The sequence below is a fragment of the Triticum dicoccoides genome, chromosome 7B, assembly GCF_002162155.2.
Source record: "Triticum dicoccoides isolate Atlit2015 ecotype Zavitan chromosome 7B, WEW_v2.0, whole genome shotgun sequence".
Taxonomy (NCBI): domain Eukaryota; kingdom Viridiplantae; phylum Streptophyta; class Magnoliopsida; order Poales; family Poaceae; genus Triticum; species Triticum dicoccoides.
The window spans coordinates 343,836,839-343,842,336 of record NC_041393.1 but is presented as its reverse complement, the minus strand read 5'-3'; positions in this window follow the sequence as shown (position 1 = coordinate 343,842,336).

The window sequence follows — 5,498 nt, the reverse complement described above, 5'->3', positions numbered from 1 at the left end:
GATCCAGATCGGATCGGGGGAACGAACCCCGTCACCCCCTGCGCCCCGACGCCAGCCCGCCACACGCCGGACCGCCCCGCCGCCACACGACGCCGCCCCGTCCTCTCATCCTCCCCGACCAGCCACCCAGGGCAACGACGCCCCTCGCCGCACGCCTGACGCGCCCGGAGCTCGTCCTCGCCGGAGCGCTTCATCGCCGGCCTGCCTCCTCTACGTCGTTGTCGTCCCCATCCTCCTCCCCAAAGGCTCCACCGAGCCTCGCCGACCCTCTTCTCTGCAACGCCGGTGAGGCCACGGCCTCCCTCTCCTCTTCTTCCCTCTCTGTTGCACGTCACCGGCCCGCACCCCGTTTGCCCCTGCTCGACCCAGAGCGCGCGCCCATGCGCTCCCGTGCGCCCTCGCGCACGCGACTAGCGCCATCCAGCCGCAGCCACGACGCCCATCGCCCTTTGCTGCATGCGCCCGCCGCCGTCTCTACCCTGCGACACCTGGCCGTGTCCGCCCGGGTCGCCGCCGTCGTCCGGGGCCTCATCCCACTCCCGCTGCGTCCGCCATCCGCTGCGGCGGCCCTCTCCGCCACTGCGGCCGCCCTGGCCTCTAGCCTCGTCCCGCCGCTCCCTGCGGGCGAGCGCCCGCACAGCCGCCCGTCGCCCCCATCCCGTGTGGGCTCGGGCGCGTGCCCGCAGCCAGTTACGCCCGCTAGGCCTCTGAGCCACTGACAAGGGGGCCCTGCCCCAGAATGTTTTAATAAAAAAAATAAAAAAATATAAAAAAAATAAATTATTAATTAATTAATTAATTAATTGGTGGATTAATTAAGTTAATTAATCATGTTTAATTAATCTATTTAACTAGTTGGTTTACTTAAACAGTAATTAGTTTAACCTAAACCCTAATCAACCTAACAGTGTATGACAGGTGGGTCCCACTGGGCCCACACGTCATTTTGACTAGTCAACACCTCTGTTGACTGCTGATGTCATGCTGATGTCATGATGACGTCAGCAAACACTCTTATGGATAATGTTGAATTAAATTAAATTAATTAAAATTCTAAAAATGATTTAAATATTTTAAAAATTAATATAAAATAAACCGTAGCTCGGATGGAAAAACTTTGTACATGAAAGTTGCTCAGAACAACGAGACGAACCCGGATACGCAGCCCGTTCGTCCACCACACACCCCTAACATATCAAACCTGCAACTTTCCCCCTCCGGTTCATCTGTCAGAAAACACGAAACACCGGGAATACTTTCCCGGATGTTTTCCCCCCTTCACCGGTATCACCTACTACCGCGTTAGGGCACACCGAACACCGCGTATTGTCTTGTTACGCTTTGTGATGCCTTGATTGCTCTGTTATTTATTGTGTTCCCTCTCCGTTACTTCTTTCCGATAGACCCCGAGACTGCCGGCGACCCCTAGTTCGACTACGGTGTTGGTGACTCGTCCTTCTTGCCAGAGCAACCAGGCAAGCCCCCCCTTGATCACCAGATATCTCCTATTCTCCTCTATACTGCTTGCATTAGAGTAGTGTAGCATGTTACTGCTTTCCGTTAATCCTATTCTGATGCATAGCCTGTCATTGTTGCTACAGTCATTGATACCTTACCCGCAATCCTAGATGCTTAGTATAGTATGCTAGTTTATCATTATTGGCCCTACATTCTTGCCAGTCTGCCTTGCTATACTATTGGGCCGTGATCACTCGGGAGGTGATCACGGGTATATACTATACATACATATATACTATACAAATGGTGACTAAAGTCGGGTCAGCTCGAAGAGTACCCGCGAGTGATTCACGGATTGGGGGCTGAAAGGACCTTTGTCCCGACGGCCCTCTATGTGGATCTTTGTGGCGGAGCGACAGGGCAGGTTGAGACCGCCTAGGAGAGAGGTGGGCCTGGCCCTGTTCGGCGTTCGCGGATACTTAACACGCTTAACGAGATCTTGGTATTTGATCTGAGTTGGCTACGAGCCTATACGCACTAACCATCTACGCGGGAGTAGTTATGGGTATCCTGACGTCGTGGTATCAGCCGAAGCACTTCAGACGTCAGCGACGGAGCGGCGCGCGCCGGATTGGACTGGAACGCCTGCTAGGCTAGGTCTGCTTCCGGCCGCCCTCGCAACGTGCAGGTGTGCTATGGGCGATGGGCCCAGACCCCTGTGCGCTTAGGTTTAGACCGGCGTGCTAGCCTCTCTGTTTTGCCTAGGTGGGGCTGCGACGTGTTGATCTTCCGAGGCCGGGCATGACCCAGGAAAGTGTGTCCGGCCAAATGGGATCAAGCGTGTTGGGTAAGTTGGTGCACCCCTGCAGGGAAGTTAATCTATTCGAATAGCCATGATCTTCGGTAACAGGACGACTTGGAGTTGTACCTTGACCTTATGACAACTAGAACTGGATACTTAATAAAACACACCCTTCCAAGTGCCAGATACAACCCGGTGATCGCTTTTCCACAGGGCGACGAGGAGAGGATCGTCGGGTAGGATTATGCTATGCGATGCTACTGGAGATGCTACTTGGAGATGCTACTTGGAGGACTTTAGTCTACTCTCTTCTACATGCTGCAAGACGGAGGCTGCCAGAAGCGTAGTCTTCGATAGGACTAGCTATCCCCCTCTTATTCTGGCATTCTGCAGTTCAGTCCACCGATATGGCCTCCTTACACATATACCCATGCATATGTAGTGTAGTTCCTTGCTTGCGAGTACTTTGGATGAGTACTCACGGTTGCTTCTCCCCCCTTTTTTCCCCCTTTCCTTTCTTTCTGGTTGTCGCAACCAGATGCTGGAGTCCAGGAGCCAGACGCCACCGTTGACGATGACTACTACACTGGAGGTGCCTACTACTACGTGCAGGCTGCTGTTGACGACCGGGAGTAGTTTAGGAGGATCCCAGGAAGGAGGCCTGTGCCTCTTTCGATCTGTATCCCAGTTTGTGCTAGCCTTCTTAAGGCAAACTTGTTTAACTTATGTCTGTACTCAGATATTGTTGCTTCCGCTGACTCGTCTATGATCGAGCACTTGTATTCGAGCCCTCGAGGCCCCTGGCTTGTATTATGATGCTTGTATGACTTATTTATGTTTTAAAGTTGTGTTGTGATATCTTCCCGTGAGTCCCTGATGTTGATCGTACACATTTGCGTGCATGATTAGTGTACGATTAAATCGGGGGCGTCACACTTGGGCGACCCAACAACAAAACTCTGAATGAAATCACCAATGTCGGTGTCAAAACCAGCGGATCTCGGGTAGGGGGTCCCGAGCTGTGGATCTAGGATCAATGGGGAACAAGGGACGATGAACACAGTGTTTACCCAGGTTCGGGCCCTCTCAAAGAGGTAAAACCCTACGTCCTGCTTGATTGTATTTGATGTATGATGTGGTTACAGAGTAGATCTCCCTCGAGATCAGATGAGCTAAACCCCAAGTCGATGAGGTAATGAATGTAGCTCTAGCCCTAAAGACTAAAACCCTCCGATTTATATAGGCACCAGTAGGTTCAGGGTTACATGCGATAGGTTACAAGGAAGAAAGATCCTGCCTAATCCTAGCTTGTAGGGCACACCATGACTCCGAAGATTCCTTATCCAGCCATGGATTCATACTCTAGCTTGGCCCCATAGTAGCCCATCAATCCGGCTGCCTGAGGACCCCTTAATCCAGGATTCCCTCACAAACCCCAAGTTGGACACTTTCGAGTATTCGGATCAAAGTGCTACATTCTTGATAAGCATCGTTGTTCGAAAGTTGCTCCTAAATCTCATGAAGGTTTTCTACCGGGTTACAGCTCAAACTCTCACACTTAGCGTTTCTACGAAAATTTCACCCGAAATTTTGAAGAGACGGTAGATGTGAAGTTTGACGAATGTAACGGCTCACAATTAGAGCAACTGCCAATTGATGTAGGAGACAAAGATCCCTCGGGAGCAATTCAAGATTTATCTATTGGCAAAATTCGCCCAACAGAAGTGAAGGAGAGTACTTTGTCCATTCAAGTGGAAGCCTCAAGTTCACATCAAGATGAACCACAAGTTGATATGGAGGCATCCACAAGTGGAACACGTCAATATGGAGGAAATGACGAAGTACAACAAGATGAACCACCTCGACCTCCTTCTCCACATCCACAAGCGAACGACAACACCACCAACAATGAAGAATAAGATGAGGAGGAGGATGTTCCCCCACAATCCAAGCAAAAGCTCTCTCGAGTTATAGAAAGAGTCTCAAAAGATCATCCTATTGAACAAATCTTCGATGACATCAAAAACCGGGAGAATTACTCGCTCAAAAACTCATTTGGCTAACTTTGTGAACACTGCCCATTCATTTCTAGTGTGTAACCTATGAAGGTAGAAGATGCCCTTGAGGACCCGGATTGGATAAATGTTATGCATGAAGAGCTACACAACTTCGAGAGGAATCAAGTATGGACATTCGTTCAGAAGCCCAACTATGATCAAAATGTCATTGGAACCTAATGGGTTTTTAGAATAAGCGAAATGAGGATAGACAAGTTGTATGAAACAAGGCCCATCTCGTTGCTCAAGGCTACACTCAAGCCGAAGGTATGGACTATGGTGAGACATATGCCCTCATTGCTAGACTTGAGTCCATTCACATTTTACTTTCGTATGCCAATCACCATTATATCACCTTATACCAAATGGACATTAAAAGTGCTTTTCTAAATGGTGAAATTGAGGAGGAAGTTTATGTCAAACAACCTCTTGGCTTTGTTAATCCCAAGAAACCTAATCATGTCTACAAACTTCGCAAAGCCCTTTATGGTCTTAAACAAGCCCCTAGAGCTAGGTATAAATGCTTGACTAAGTTTCTTATTGAAAAAGGATTTGAAATTGGGAAAATTGACTCTACACTTTTTACTAAAAGGGTTAATGGAGAATTATTTTTGTGCCAAATTTATGTGGATGATATCATATTTGGTTCTACTAATCCCCATTTTAGTGAAAAGTTTGGAAGGTGGCAGCCATTCGCCACATGGCAGTATCTTTCTACAAGAAAACCTACAGATGACACCCGTCATGTGACGTGTCAAACAAGCAGGTGAGGAGCTGGCAAAACAAGCCCAGCAAGGCTTGTCGGGCGAGCAACGATGTGACGTTGAGGAGCGCATTTAATGCGCCCTGTCAGCCTACAGAGTTAGGTATGATAGCACTGTTTTCTATCTTGTCAATGCATAATGACTGCTTTACCATTGTGGTGACCCCTTAACCTATAAAAGGAGGCCCATGGCAACCGTAGAAAGGATTCACGAGGTTTGAAAGTTAGACACCCATACGCGCGTAGCCACTATCGCCCTTGCCGGGCAAGTGTACTACGTTCCAGCACCATTCTTCCACCATCAATCCACCAAAGCAGGAGTAGGGTTTTACGCCTCGCGGCGTCCTGAACCTGGGTAAAATTGCTTGTGTGATCCCTGCCATGCTGCCCCACGCTCCTCTGCTCTTTGTGCAATGCG